Genomic DNA, 17,399 nt, shown 5'->3' on the forward strand with positions numbered 1-17,399 from the left:
CTACGGTCGTAGGTTCGAATCCTGCCTTGGGCATGGATGTGTGTGATGTCCTTAGGTTAGTTAGGTTTCATTAGTTCTAAGTTATAGGCGACTGATGACCTCAGAAGTTGAGTCGCATAGTGCTCAGAGCCATTTGAACCATTTGATATGAAACACACACAACCATGCCTGAGGGAGGACTCGAACCTCCGCCGGGACCAGCCGCACAGTCCATGACTACAGCGCCTCAAACCGCTTGGCTAATCCCGCGCTGCCTACTCCATTAGTAGTGTAGCGCTTGACACAGTTACGTCGATTAAATACTTGGGCGTAACATTGCAGAGCGAGATGAAGTGGGACAAGCATGGAATGGCAGTTGTGGGGAAGGTGGATAATCGTCTTTGGTTCATTGGTAGAATTTTGGGAAAATGTGGTTCATCTGTAAAGGAGACCGCTTATAAAACACTAATACGACCTATTCTTGAGTACTGCTTGAGCGTTTGGGATCCCCATCAGGTCGGATTGAGGGAGGACATAGAAGCAATTCAGAGGCGGGCTGCTAGATTTGTTACTGGTAGGTTTGATCATCACGCGAGTGTTACGGAAATGCTTCAGGAACTCGGGTGGGAGTCTCTGGAGGAAAGGAGGCGTTCTTTTCATGAATCGGTACTGAGGAAATTTAGAGAACCAGCATTTGAGGCTGACTACAGTACAATTTTACTGCCGCCAACTTATATTTCGCGGAGAGACCAAGAAGGTAAGACAAGAGAGATTAGGGCTCGTACAGAGGCATATAGGCAGTCATTTTTCCCTCGTTCTGTTTGGGAGTGGAACAGGGAGAGAAGATGCTATTTGTGGTACGAGGTACCCTCCGCCACGCACCGTAAGGTGGATTGCGGAGTATGTATGTAGATGTAGATGTTTGAGCCTCCGGGTTCGTTTATTTATTCGTCTTTTCCTTACGCCTCTGACGTAGTTCCTCTGGAGGGGCAAGTGCAGTGCTCCTTGATAATCACAACGTCAGCTTTCCTCAGCCCCATTCGGCCCCTACACACAGGTCACTAGGTGCAGATGTAACTGCAACGCATGGCTTCTTCACAGAACGTCGGTGCTCCGTACTGCCTCGATTATTTCACGTTTGGATACAGTGCCCGCCGGGTGGTGCCTTCTAGCCCACGAGCGGTGTCGTAAACCTGCCTCGCAGACTCGTTTGCAAAATATCAGCATCGCCAGCGCCTGCCATCCGATGAGCCAATCGGTCCCTAAAGGGACAACCCAAAGCTGCCCAAAATTTACAAGAATTCCCCAAATTCACGCCTGCACTTATTCGTGGCGCAGCACCTTCCTTCAAAGAGTGTCAGTCGTGCAAGCTGCGAAGGAGAGTTTCTGTTGACGTTTGGAAAATAGGAGAGAAGGTAAAACTGTGAGGACAGGTGGTGAGTCGGCTTGGGTAACTCAGTCGGTAGAGCACTCGACCGCGAAAGACGAAGGTGACCTGTTCGAGTCTCAGTGCGGCATACACTTTTCATCTGTCAGGTGGTTCCATATCAGCGCACACTCCGCAGCAGAGTGAAAATTTCATTCTGAAACTATGAAAGTTATTCCCTGATGTCTTACCAGCATTTCCTCCTATGGTGTGCTTCTTCTTGTCAGTGATCATCATTGTCATTATCATTACCATCATCATCATCATCATCATCATCATCATCATCACAGCCGTCGCGTTCGTCGTCGTCGTCATCGTCGCAGAACACAAACATAACACTACACTACACATGCATCCATTACACTCATCTACAGTCCACAAATACACATAAACGACACAACTTCACATATTCGCAAGGGAAGGGACCAGTGTGCATGGAAGAAGAACATCCTTTGCGACTCACACCTTGGAATATCGTAGCCAACACTTCCATATGACGTTTACATTTTATTTTGTCAGTTTCGTATTTTACCAATGCATCTAATTTTCGGCATCCTTTTATAGCACAACACCTTAACGTCTCCGGTCACTCGCTCCCACTCCCCCCCCCCCTCCCCCACCCACAGCCCATGATTCATCTCCATACAATGCTGTGCCTCAGCCATAGATTCTCAGAAATTTCTCCCTCACATTAAGGCCGATGTTTGATACTAGTAGACTTCTTTTGGTCAGGAACTCCCCTTAACAGTTCTACTCTGGCTTTCGTGTCCCTGCTTCTTTTGTCATGTGTTACTTAGTGTCCGAGATAGCAGAATTCCTTCACTTGACAGACTTCATGGTCCCCAATTTTAATGTAACATTTATCACTAATTTCATCTCTGCTACTCGTCACTACTCTCGTCTTTTTTCAGTTTAAATGCGTATTCTGTGCTCAGCGGAAGTTCATTCCACTCAGTATTTTCTGTAACTCTGTTTGGAACAACACAGTAGTGGAAAAAGTAAAGCGAATCCTCAGCCTAGGAAGCAATATTACACAGGATGCCCTATACGAGTATGCTACAAGAAGTTGTGTGCCATGGGAGAAGAAAGCTTTGTTGAAAAAATGAGTTAGGGCATTGAGATGGAAATGAGGACGAAGTTCTTGACAGTATACCTTTGGACCACAGTGCTGCGCAGAAATAAAACGTGGGCCTTCTGAAATCTGGCGAAGAAAAATCAGGAAGCATTTTAAATGTGGTGCTATCAGAAAATATTAGAAATGAAACGGAGAAATCGATAGGCGAGGAAAGAATTTTGTGCAAGACCCTAGCCAGAAGAAAAGATGCGTTAGTGGAGCATGTGCTATAGCATCCAGGAACTCAGTAGCAGTTGAGAGAAGCAATACAGATGGGAAGAGGCAAGGAGCAGGCAGTGTCCTTAATCCACAGAGTTTAATAACTAGTTGTAAAATAATGCAATTAATGTTTTTCTTCTAATTCTAAACAGTCTGGAAAAATGCCTTCCTAAAGCACTAGTACTGGTAACTGTCTCTTAGCGACACGCTATAACTGCTTTGTAGCAAGATACGTACGTAACCACGGTGACGAAACTAAAAGAGTCCACCTTACTATACGCAGCACATGATGCGGTAAGAAACGCTACAAGATTTCCTTTCTTTAACTGTGTGTAACGACTCATGTACAGAGAAATCGTTAGGGACTCTTTAGTTCAGAAGTTACCTGTATCTTTTTAAACCAATGCTTCACCTGAAACAGTAAGATAATACAAGTCAAACATAATTCAGATGGGCCGGAGCGAAGTTTCTCCTGAAATAAAATCCACCTGTCTATACGGTTGGGCTTCGTGGATGCTCAGAGTTTGCGTTCTTGCTTTTGAACATGTTATAGCTTTGTTATTTACTAGTTGTGGCTCAGCAGGGAGGGACTATTACATAACCACTGTCGCTATTAAATGTCAGTTCATACATCTGACACCATGAAGCCAAGGGTGGGACGATGTAAAAAAGTAAATTAATTACGTTGGCCAGTATCGCTTAGAATGGCCTTACGGAGAAAGGATAAGTTTTTTTTATCGTGAGTGCCCAGCATACGATTCGCCAGCGCCGCTTCTTACTCTGCTCACGTCGAAGATTTATTGTACCACATCTGCCCACTTAAACCCTGTTATGTCCGAAGCAATTAGTAGTCTGTGAGCTCTATCTGTTTTTGCAAGTAAGAAACATCTCTTTTCCGATGGGTGGGGACGACGACGAGTTTATGCTCCTCTGTGAGCAAGTGAATAAGACGATATTACCTCTCGTTAAACTACAATACGAGAATGGAAAGGAAAACAAATCATGTAATCGTGCTTACTGTGCTTGGACAGTACACTGAGGTGATAAAGTCCAGGGAAGTGACACGCACATGTACAGATGGTGATAGTATTGCGTACACAAGATATAAAACGATAGTGCTTTGGTGGAGTTGTCATTTGCACTCGGGAGATTCGTGTGTAAAGGTGACCGACGTAATTATGACCGCATGACGGGAATTAAAATACTTTGAGGCCAGAATGGCAGTTGTCATTTCGGAAATTGTTAGCGAACTGTGGTGTGCGTACTGTAAGACCCTCGGTACACACGCCATCAGATTATTTGACTTGTCGCTCTAACGAAGTAGGCGAGTGTCAGCAATGTGTCTCGTGGTCTTATCGTGGCGTGTTTATCTTCTGCCGTTAGGTCAGACGATAGAAATGCCACTTGCACGCTTAGAGTAGCAGATTGACAGTGACCAACTTTAAACAGAACTTGATTAATTTTCACACACATTTATTAAAATAATAACAATCATAAACCTTACTTAACTTTATTCTGTATGCTATTTACAACTGACAATCTGAAGTTCCTTTGGTCTTGGTACGTTAATCTTATTCTCACATATCTCTGATACTTGACAAATTGTCTATACATCTCTCTTCATGGCTATGTACAGGAATATGATAATCTTATTAGGCGCAGACTGAAACTTGACTACAGACTAATGCAGACTAACGCATACTGATGCAGACTGACTAGTCGGAGGTCTGTACACACGTTGTAATACCTCGCGCGTTCAGGTATCACTGCGCGAGTGTCATCCGCGAGGAGAAAAGGTTCTACGTTAGCAGCAATCTCATTGGCTGTGTTACATATTAATACGCGGATCGGCGGAAGCAGAATTTGGTCCGTCTCTATGACAGCGCCATCTCGTAGTGCGGAGACGGACGAGCGCTGCGCCTGCGCTGTTGTCCTTAGCGGGGCGCGCTCTAGTGGGAAAGTTGTGTGCGCGCTGACTACGCGGAACTATGTACACAACACGAACATAACATTCTGAGACCCACAGCGTCAAAAGAGTGCAGAGAATACCAAATTTCACGCATTACCTCTCACCACGGACAACGCAGTGGTCGACAGCTTTCATTTAACGACCGAGAGCAGCGTCGATTACATAGAGTTGTCAGTTCTAACAGACAAACAACACTGCATGAAATAACAGCTGAAATCAATGTGGGACGTACGGTGAACGCATCCGTTACGACAGTGTGGAGAAATTTGGCGTTAATGGGCTATAGCAGCAGGCGACCGATGCGAGTGTCTTTGTTAACAGCCCCGACGTCTCCAGCATCGTCTCTCCCGGGCCCACGACCATATCGGTTGGCCTGGAAAACCCTGGCCTGGTCAGATGAGAACCTATTTCAGTTGGTAAGAGCTGGTGGTAGGGTTCGAGTGTCACACAGTCCCCCTGAAGTCATGGACCCAAGTTGTCAACAAGGCACTGTCAGAACGCAGCATGTCATTCTCAATGAATAGAAATGTCTTCCGAAGTAAGAGTGATTTCAGATGTGCCACAGGGGAGTGTCGTAGGACCGTTGCTATTCACAATATACATAAACGATCTTGTGGATAACATCGGGAGTTCACTGAGGCTTTTTTGCGGATGATGCTGTGGTATATCGAGAGTTTGTAACAATGGAAAATTGTAGTGAACTGCAGGAGGATATGCAGCGAATTGACGCATGGTGCAGGGAATGGCAATTGAATCTCAATGTAGACAAGTGTAATGCGCTGCGAATACATAGAAAGAAAGATCCTTTATTATTTTGCTACAATATAGCAGGTCAGCAACTGGAAGCAGTTAATTCCATTAATTATCTGGGAGTAGGCATTAGGAGTGGTTTAAAATGGAATGATCATATAAAGTTGATCGTCGGTAAAGCAGATGCCAGACTGAGATTCATTGGAAGAATTCTAAGGAAATGCAATCCGAAAACAAAGGAAATAGGTAACAGTACACTTGTTCGCCCACTGCTTGAATCTTGCTCACCATTGTGGGATCCGTTGATAGAAGAGATCGAGAAGATCCAACGCAGAGCAGCGCGCTTCGTTACAGGATCATTTAGTAATCGCGAAAGCGTTACGGAGATGAAAGATAAACTCCAGTGGACGACTCTGCAGGAGAGACGCTCAGTAGCTCGGTACGGGCTTTTGTTGAAGTTTCGAGAACATACCTTCACCGAGGAGTCAGGCAGTATATCGCTCCCTCCTACTTATATCTCGCGAAGAGACGATGAGGATAAAACCAGAGAGATTAGAGCCCACACAGAGGCATACCGACAATCTTTCTCTCCACGAACGATACGAGACTGGAGTAGAAGGGAGAACCGATAGAGGTACTCAAAGTACCCTCCGCCACACACCGTTAGGTGGCTTGCGGAATATGGATGTAGATGTAGATGTAGAAGCTGGTGATGACTGCATAATGGTGTAGGCTGTGTTCACACGGAATGGACTGGTCCTTTGGTCAATCTGAACCGATAGCTACCCGGAAGTAGCTATGTGCAGCTACTCGGAGACCATTTTCAGAATTTCATGGACTTCATGTTCCTAAACAGTTACAGAATTTATATGGATGACAATACGCTATGCCACCAGGCCACAGTTGGTCGCGATTGGTTTAAAGAACATTCTGGAAAGTCCGGGCGAATGATTTGGTCACTCAGATCGCCCAATCCCATCGCACATTTATGGGACATAATCGAGAGGTCAGTTCTTGCACAAAATGCTGTACCGGCAACACTTTCGCAATTATGGACGGCTATAGAGGCACTATGGCTCAAAATTTCTGGAGACTTGCAACGACTTGTTGAGTCCATGCCACGTCCACTTGCTGCACTATGCTAGGCAAAATAAGGTCCGACACGATCTTAGAAGACACTCCACGACTTTTGTCACCTCAGCGTACAGTAAGATTACATGATTAAACCTGTAGGCGATTTGGGGGTAGAAGGAGGGCAAAATTTAGCAGGGTTGGAGCCGGAGCTGCACCCTTAGCAGCAACCATGGCTAAAAGCAGGCTGAGCATTGAGTCTAAATGAGATTGGATGACGTACAGGTACGTCATTCCACGCTGCGTCTACTCTCCTTCAGAGTTCATCAGTCATAGTAATTGGCCAGTGGTGGCGCGCTAGTGTCTCTTCAGACGATGAAAAGGTGTTTTTACTGGATGAGATCTGTATAACATGCTGGCCACGGAACAGCAGGCACGCTCTGTATCGAGGCTGTTTAGGACAGCAGGGGCAACATGACGTCTAGTGTGTGTTGAAAGCTGACGTCAAAGGGACCTTGAAGACAGGGCACAGCCTCAGAATTGTAATGGCTGTTGTCGAAATTATCACCTACGCGAACCGGAGGCACTCATACTAAAACCCATACCTAATGGCTGTAGATTATAATAAGCTAATGTGCAGTGCGCTGTAAAATATAGTACTAAAATTATTCCTTTCCTCTTCGAATGCGAGACGGAAATCGCACTAAAATTACGCCATTTCTCTTCGAATGCAAGTAAAAAAAAAAAAAAATAAAAAAAAAATGGCTCTGAGCACTAAGGGACTTAACATCTGAGGTCATCAGTCCCCTAGACTTAGAACTACTTAAACCTAACTAAACTAAGGACATCACACACATCCATGCCCGAGGCAGGATTCGAACCTGCGACCGTAGCAGCAGCGCGTTTCCAGACTGAAGCGCCTAGAACCGCTCGTCCACAACCGCCGGCGAACGCCAGTCAAATTCGAAAGAACATGTGTTCTGGTATGCAAATAAAACAGATGGAAATATGTTTTTGGCGCTCTCTCCGACATAACTAGAAACCAGTCTCGAGTGCTGAAAGATGGTCAGCTGCCCTACGATCAACTCGGGGAAGGGACGTCATCCCTTCCAGCACTACGAGTGGTAAATTGATTAAAGCACCAATTTCTTTGAAATTGCTCGTAACATATTGTGAAAGCATAGACTATGAGGGTTTTCGAAGAGCAGTTACACTAACAGCTCTGAGGGGCTCTGAGGAGAGGGTTGGGGGTGGAGGTTGGTTAGCTGCACTAATTAGTAGTCGTTAGCGTTCTTATATTACAAAAATGACATGCCTAGCAAAGTAAATGCAGATACAATACTTTACGCAGATGACTCAACTGCTGTAGTCTGCTGCAAAAACATTGATGAATTAGTATGGACCACGAAACAAACTCTACAAGAGCTTGAACAATGGATAAAAAATAATTCTATGAAATTAAATCTTGAAAAAACCCAAATCATACACTTCAGGACAAACCAACTACTGAATGCATATCGCAAATAGAATATTGAGGTAAAGAACTGACCACAGTTGATTCTGTAAAACTTCGTGGGATAACTTTAAATAAAAACTTTCAATGGATCGGCTATGTGGACAGTTTACTGAAGAGATTAAATAGTTTAGTTTATGCAACGAGGGTACTACACAACGGATTTAACGGTGAAGAAAACTGCTATAAGACATGGAATAATTTTTTGGGGTGCTGAAAAGACATACCTCCTTCGAATCTTCAAATTAAAAAAAAAAAAAAAAAATCAGAGCAATGACAGGAACCAATAGTAGACATTCATGCAGACCACTATTCGAAAGCCTCAGAATTGTAATGGCTGTTGTCGAAATTATCACCTACGCGAACCAGAGGCACTCATACTAAAACCCATACCTAATGGCTGTAGATTATAATAAGCTAATGTGCAGTGCACTGTAAAATATAGTACTAAAATTATTCCTTTCCTCTTCGAATGCGAGACGGAAATCGCACTAAAATTACGCCATTTCTCTTCGAATGCAAGTAAAAAAAATAAAAAATAAAAAAAAAATGGCTCTGAGCACTAAGGGACTTAACATCTGAGGTCATCAGTCCCCTAGACTTAGAACTACTTAAACCTAACTAAACTAAGGACATCACACACATCCATGCCCGAGGCAGGATTCGAACCTGCGACCGTAGCAGCAGCGCGTTTCCAGACTGAAGCGCCTAGAACCGCTCGTCCACAACCGCCGGCGAACGCCAGTCAAATTCGAAAGAACATGTGTTCTGGTATGCAAATAAAACAGATGGAAATATGTTTTTGGCGCTCTCTCCGACATAACTAGAAACCAGTCTCGAGTGCTGAAAGATGGTCAGCTGCCCTACGATCAACTCGGGGAAGGGACGTCATCCCTTCCAGCACTACGAGTGGTAAATTGATTAAAGCACCAATTTCTTTGAAATTGCTCGTAACATATTGTGAAAGCATAGACTATGAGGGTTTTCGAAGAGCAGTTACACTAACAGCTCTGAGGGGCTCTGAGGAGAGGGTTGGGGGTGGAGGTTGGTTAGCTGCACTAATTAGTAGTCGTTAGCGTTCTTATATTACAAAAATGACATGCCTAGCAAAGTAAATGCAGATACAATACTTTACGCAGATGACTCAACTGCTGCAGTCTGCTGCAAAAACATTGATGAATTAGTATGGACCACGAAACAAACTCTACAAGAGCTTGAACAATGGATAAAAAATAATTCTATGAAATTAAATCTTGAAAAAACCCAAATCATACACTTCAGGACCAAACAAACTACTGAATGCATATCGCAAATAGAATATTGAGGTAAAGAACTGACCACAGTTGATTCTGTAAAACTTCGTGGGATAACTTTAAATAAAAACTTTCAATGGATCGGCTATGTGGACAGTTTACTGAAGAGATTAAATAGTTTAGTTTATGCAACGAGGGTACTACACAACGGATTTAACGGTGAAGAAAACTGCTATAAGACATGGAATAATTTTTTGGGGTGCTGAAAAGACATACCTCCTTCGAATCTTCAAATTAAAAAAAAAAAAAAAAATCAGAGCAATGACAGGAACCAATAGTAGACATTCATGCAGACCACTATTCGAAAGCCTCGACTTCATGACAATCCCTTCTCTTTGAACAGGAAGACTCGCATCTGTTTGAAGGAAATACATTCACACATGCCTATGAAACTAGGCATAAATTGAAATACCTGCTACCTAGTCACCGACTCACATTGTATGAAAATACTCCATATTACATGGCTCTGAAGATCAGAAATAAGATAAGGTCAATATTTGGGGAATTCACATTGGAGACCATTGGCACATACTTAAAAAGCAAATGTTATTATAGTCTAGAAGAATTTCTAAATGAATTAAAAGCAAATGTTATAGTTTAGAAGAATTTATAAATAGGAATAGGGAGTAAGGATACAAGTACAAATGGTATACTTTCGAAGCCATATAGATACAAAGTATACACGTTCACAGTATATTCATGTTTATATATAGAATTATAGTTTGAATGGCAGTTTGTATTCCGTTAAAAAAAATGTCTCTGAGCACTATGGGACTTAACATCTGAGGTCATCAGTCCCCTAGAACTTAGAACTACTTAAACCTAATTAACCTAAGGACACCACACACATCCATGCCCGAGGCAGGATTCGAACCTGCGACCGTAGTAGTCGCGCGGTTCCAAACTGAAGCGCCTAGAACCGCTCGGCGTCCACGGCCGGCTATTCCGTTCAGTACATCCATACTTCATATAGGTGTGTGAAGTCTATGGTAATGATTCGATGAGTTACGAAAAGATTGAAAATATAATGTTGTATTTTCATTATAATAAGCAATGTATGTATTACGCATTTCCTGTAGTATATAAAATACTGTAACAACTTAGGTTAAAGACTGACGAGTCATCACTGTTCTCAATCGAATGATTGTATAAAAACATGTTATGTGACAATGAAGTATCTTATCTTAGCCCAGGTTTGGTTACCGCTGTTACCAACATTTTTTTTTTTTTGCATTTTATTTTATTTCTTGAAATGCGGTCTTCTGACTGATTTCATGCGACCGCGGACGAATTCCTCTCCCGTGCCAATCTTTACATCTCAGAGCAGCACTTGCAACCTACGTTCTCAGTTATTTGCTGAATGCATTTCAAACTCTGTTCTTCTCTACAGGTTTTACCCTCTATAGCTCCCTCTAGCGCCAAACAAGTTATTCCCTGATGTCCTATCATCCTGTCTCTTCTTCTTGCCAGTGTTTTCCATATATTCCTTTCCTCGCCGATTCTCCGGAAAACCACCTCATTCCTTACCTTATCATTCCACCTAATTTTCGACATTGTTCTGTAGCAGCACATTTCAAGTGCTTCGATTCTCTTCTATTCCGCTTTTCCCACAGTCCTTGTCTCACTTCAACACAAAGAATGCTATGCCCCAAACGTACATTCTCAAAAATTTGTTCCTCAAATTATAGGTAACTGAATTCCTTAACTTCACCTATTTCACGATAGCCAATTCTGATGTTAAGTTTCTCGCTGTTCTCATTTCTCCTACTTCTCATTACTTTCGTCTTTCTTCGATTTACTCTCAATCCATATTCTGTACTCATCAGACTGTTCATTCCATTCATCAGATCCTGTAATTCCTCACTTTCACAGATGATAGCAATGTCATCAGCGAATCTTATCACTGATATCCTTTCACCATTAATTTTAATTTCACTCTTGAACCTTTGTTTCATTTCCATCATTTTTTCTTCGATGTATAGATTGAAGAGTAGGGGGGAAAGACTACATACGTGTCTTACACCCTTTTTAATCAGAGCACATCTTTCTTGGTCGTCCACTCTTATTGTTTCTTTTTTTCTCTTGTACATATTGTACAAAGAGCGTTCAAAAAGTTTTGCAGTGTCGTCTCTAATTTTTTTATTTTTTGCAGGAGGAGAATGAAATTTTTTGTGAACATAAGTGGGACATTTAGCTATAAGTTGGTAGATAAAAGTATTTTATTTTATCTACAGGTGAGCCATAATGGACCGTGAAGTAGATGTGAGGTTGCGACAACGGTCGGTGACGGATTTTCATTGACTTGTAGAAACCTGACTCCACAATTAACCGGGATCGTTACTGTTTGTCATTGGACAAGCTGCAACGTGCCATCAAGACTCACAGACCACAGCATCAGGGTCAGCTCCTCAGACTACACCATAACAATTCCAAACCCCACACAGCCCTTATGACTCAGGAGAAAATCAGGAAAATGGGGAAAATTGTTCCTCATCCTCCCTACAGTCCGGACTTGGCTCCGTCTGATTTTTACCTCTTGGGTCGCCTGACAGCCCACCTGCACGGAAAACACTTGATAGTGAGAAAGACCTTACTTCCTGTGTCAAGCGATGATGTAAAAGTCAGTGCCCAGAATTTTACCAAAGAGCATTTACATCATGAAAAGAACGTTGGGCCAGTTGCGTCACAGCTGATTGAGGCCACATTGAGCAGGCTCAATGTATAGCTAAATGTTCTGAGTATATTTACAAAAAAATTAATTCTCCTCCTGCGAAAAATAAAAAAAATAGAGACAACTGTGCAAGACTTTTTGAACGCCCTTTGTATGTTACCCATCTATACCTACAGCCTACTCCTATTTTTTCAGAATTTCGAACATCTTCCACCATTGTACATCATCGAACGCTTTTTCCAGATCGACAAATCCTACGAACGTCCATTGACTTTTCTTTAGTCTTGTTTCCGTTATCAGCCGCAACGTCGGAATTGCCCCTCTGTACGTTTTCCTTTCCTAAAACCAAACTGATTGCCATCTAACACACCCTCAATTTCGTTTTCCATTGTATTTATTCTTGTCAGCAACATGGCTGAATGAGCTGTTAAGCTGATTGTGCCGGGGCTCGTCAGCAACCACTTGGTGCCGAACATTAACCAGAGCAAGAGAAGTAGCCCCAGCGTGTGGTTCAGGCCGACCGTGTGGCTGGAAATTCCATGTTGACGCTGTGTCGAGGACTGTGCTTTGTGTCGATGAAGGAGATTCGTATTCTGGGAGTCCCAAAGATGGCGGACTTTGTGAAACCATAACGGCAGACATTTCACAGTTCATGTAGAAATTAATAATAGCCAGAGGAATCATGACACCTTAATAAGAAACATGTACATTACCATTATTAGCACGAAGATTCTGATGGTGTAATCAGATTTTCAATATCTTTATTAGTTTAAAATTTAGTATCTGAATGTAAATAATACAAGTAACACCCAGCAACGAGTTTCCAAAATCTAAACGGTGTAACCTCTCCACAAAAATTTTACACGAGAATATTATTTAAGACTGCTAATGATCATTGAGCTAAGTGTAACCTTCCCGGAGAATTTTTTAAAAGACAATATTTAATAGAAATGGAGTCAAGCGTAACCTCCCTAGCAATTAAATTTAATGACAATAAAAATGAGAATCGCAATCTGACTCAAAGTATAAGGTGTCACGAAAATAATGAAAAACAATTCAATGCTAATGAAACTTCAGTGACAATGAAAATTCAATTAAACCGAAATATCGGTCTTTGGCCCTGTGCAAAAATCAGAATTAATTTCTTACCTCAGGATAACTGCATGTCAGGTTTCTGCTCTTATTGTTGGCCACGGCTTGGAGGAAATGCATTGCAAATAATATTTTTTTTTTTTTTTGGAATTTAACTGAAACTTTTCTTTAAAGAAAATGGAAGGAAATCGTTGGTTAAATTAAATGGTTTTTTTTGTTGAAAATTGCTTTGAAATCGAAATTATTATTGGGGCGATTATTGCACAAATTAGTTACAGTTAATTTACATTATTAGCTGAGCGCATTTAAAAATAATATACCTCGTCCTGTATCTTGACCAGAATGCCATGTCGACGCCCACGGACTCCTCACACACAACTGCACTCGACTGCTACTACCGACATACTGCACTGCTCACAGACTGCCCACTGACAGACTGCTCGCAACTGTACTGCACGACTACTACCGACCGACTAATACCGACGACTGCACTGAGCTACTGCTACCGACAGAGTGCACTGCATGACGACTACTAGAGTACTGCTCGTAACACTCGCGCGGTCAAGCGCAGACTAACCACAATAAAAGGCTCTCTGGTCAAAGATTTTATCATGCCTCACCATCGCTGCTACGTTACATACGTGTTTCATAACCCTCCACTGGGGGGGCAAAAATTTGGCAGCGATGGTGAGTCATTTGGACTTGTCATCGCAAGAAATTTTTACAATTTACAGAATATTCAAATGTAGTACATAAATTAAATGTGGTGCACACGCACCAAGTACAAAATATATCAGACAAAGACAAAATGTGAGTACAAAACATAGTAGCAAATCAGAAAAATGTATATACAAATTATTTGACAGATAACAGAGTGCATACGCACTGAAAAAATTCTTTAGCATTTTCAGAACAAATAAACAGAATGGCAGAAAATCTTGTTGACAAGTGACATGAGTGTACTTAATGAACATATCAGGAAATCATAAAAGGTATACAGAATGAGTACAAATCATATTGAAAAATGAGAAAAGTGCACAGCCACTGAAGTTCAGTAGAAAACATATTAACACATAACATAAGTGCACATGCACTGTAGTTCAGAACATATCATCAAAAATAAAAATGTATATACAATATAAAAGACAAGAGTGCACATATACTGTACTTCAGAACAAATCGAAAAAATGTCTTTAGAATTTTCACAACAAACATAATGGCAAAAAATCATGTCGACAAGTGACATAAGTGTACTCGCACTGGAGTTCAGCAAATCGAAAAAAAATGTATAACCCATGAACATAAATGATGTTAGCAAAAAATGATCTTCACTATGTGACAAGAATTACGATAGGAAAGGGAAGGATTGCATCATGGTTGTAGCACTTTAGATTGCACACAGCTGTTCTGAAAGTCCATATCTTTCCACAGAAGTACAACACCAAGTGACACAATTTGAAGTTCTTTTCTCATCAGATTTTATCAGCGTAGCCAAGACATTAAACTGTCGTAGTAATGTTCCATGTTTTCATTTTGGCAGTACACTAGGTACACCAAACAGTGCGACCACGCTCTTACAAGGCACACCAACGTAGAATTAGTGCAATAACCAAATATAGTGCTCCATGATCATAAGGATGGACAGGACAAATCGACATTGCAGTAATTCAGGGTAGTTAGCTCATAAGGTGAAGGACATTAAGTCACATAATATTGAGAATTACAGTAGTAGTTTGCGGCATTCATACCCTAGTTATTGAACATTTCTGTACTATGTATTTAGTATTACAGAATAATGTTCATAAAATTAAATTATTGGCATCATGGGTAATCGTATTACAATAAACAGTGGCAGTCCTTGGCCAGTTACAAAGCATATTTAGTATGACAGAATAATGTTCATCAGATGTCTTAATTAAAAAGGAGAGTCAATTATTGGACTAGCATTAACATAATACATTGAGTGATACAAATTATTGTCACTCATTGGTCATTTGCCAAAACATGAAAAGTCAACATTGAAAACAAGAGCTAATTAATGGCATAGCTAATAACATAATTCATTTAGTGACATTAATTATTGGCACTCAGTGGCTAGTTATTATAACATGAAAAGTCATAATTGAAAACAGGAGCTAATTGGTGACATAATTAATATATAATTCATTAAGTGACAGTAATTATTGGCACTCAGTGGCCATCAAGTATCGAATAGTATAAAACATTGTTCCTCATTCAGTATTATTCAGATAATTAAGAAGTCATTATTAAAAATCAGCTAATTACAATCATAGCATTAATAATCACGGGCATTATAAGTAGTCTCATTACAATAAACATTGTTCCTCATTCAGTATTATTCAGATCATTAAGAAGTCATTATTAAAAATCAGTTAATTATAGTCATAGCATTAATAATCACGGGCATTATAAGTAGTCTCATTACAATAAACAGTGGCAGTTATTAGCCAGTTACAAAGCATTATTTTATATATTTTTTTTTGTCTCATAAGAAGTCATTACTCAAGTGACATACTATTCAGAGCTAATCAGTATTATTCAGAATTATCATAAACTAGTGACATTATGTGGGACTGGTAATACATTTTTTTTTTGTTAGCAATGCATTGCGTTGGGATCGATAATTAATTGCTGAGGCATAACACTATTTGCTTTTGACCTATTGCTGCAAATGAGGATAGGTAACGTCATTCGTCATGAGTCAGCTGTAGCAAGGTTATGTAACAAGGCAGTATATGTGATCACATTTATAAATGATGCACACAAATGGGTAAAAAAATAAAATTGCAAGTACTAGAACAGGTATAATAAGTAACAGGTTTAGTAAGTATCATGAAAAACTTCTCCTGGGAAAAAAAAATACAAAATGGATTATTGACCTGAAAGAAGAAAAGCATACTATGCTGAAAAGTAGTGACCTTCGAATTAACAGGTAGTGAAATGTGTATAAAAATGTGTTCCATAGCTGTCCTTTCCAAAACTTTCCGTCATCCTACTATGCAATATAACACCTGCTGTCAAAGCAAACTGCAACAAATACTTAAATAACTACATAGCATAAATACATAACTTCAACATTATCCTCATCTGTAAAGAAAAAACTTCATTATCAATCACTTCATTATCCATATTATCATAACTTCATTATTATCATCACCTATAAAGAAAAACTTCATTATTCATAACAGCATATCCTTCATCATTATTCATCAGCATTCATTATCATCTGCAAAAAAAAAAATCACTTCATTACTCATTATACAACTATTTCTTATCTCTAGCATATTTCATCACTAAAACTAAGATGTGTAGTTCTGTCTGACAGCCTGCATCAATCGCCTTGTATTCTGAAAGAAAAATTAGTTAAGACTGCTATTCTATGATGAGTATAGTATATTCTTGTTAATGCTTGTTAATTCTGATCCATTTACTCTTCCTCATAAAGTTATTGCATCTTCTTTCGTTTATTCCGTAGGTGAAATTCCCATTTATGTTGAATTTATTTCTTACACGCATCATTTCTTTCTGAAATTGATGAACAAAGATTAATGTCTTGCATTTAAATCATATACCCACTAAATAATGACTGGTTTATGGTGACATAATTAACCATACAGCATAACATGACAGAAAACGTAATATGTCAAAGACATTGACCGTGTTCAGATGCAAAAATGTACACAGAATAATACAATGCAGCAGCAAAAAATGTAAAACAGTCACGATCTTGAGATGTCATAAGGCAAAAAATGTCAAAGTCAACTGGTGTGTGTTATATCTTAACTATTTCACAGTGCATACAAACAAAACTGGAAAACAATCATATACACAAAAAATGGAAAATGTGAACGGTCTGATGTGTAACGACAAGAAAAGCGACCTGCTAACCTTACCTTGTCGGGCACTTGCCAAGAAAAAATACGATAATCATCAGTAATAAGTCATATGAATATAATTGCTTAAGTGGTCATAAAAAAAATTAGTAAATGGCATCATAGTGTGTTGAATCATAAAGTGTCTTCATTCAATAAAGGGTTTAATATTTGACCAATGGTGGTTGCCTTTCGATTTTCTGGTTCTCAAAGTTTCGACGTGTACAACATTGGGATGAGGAATGCTGCGAATCCGATATGGACCTGCGTATAGAAGTTCAAATTTACTGCACTTACCTTTTACTTTGCTGGATAAATAGTGTGTACGCACTAATATCTTCTGTCCAACGTGAAAGTCGCGGCGTGTACAAACCTGTTTTTGCTGTCTT

This window comes from Schistocerca americana, chromosome 4 (assembly GCF_021461395.2).
Source record: "Schistocerca americana isolate TAMUIC-IGC-003095 chromosome 4, iqSchAmer2.1, whole genome shotgun sequence".
Classification (NCBI taxonomy): domain Eukaryota; kingdom Metazoa; phylum Arthropoda; class Insecta; order Orthoptera; family Acrididae; genus Schistocerca; species Schistocerca americana.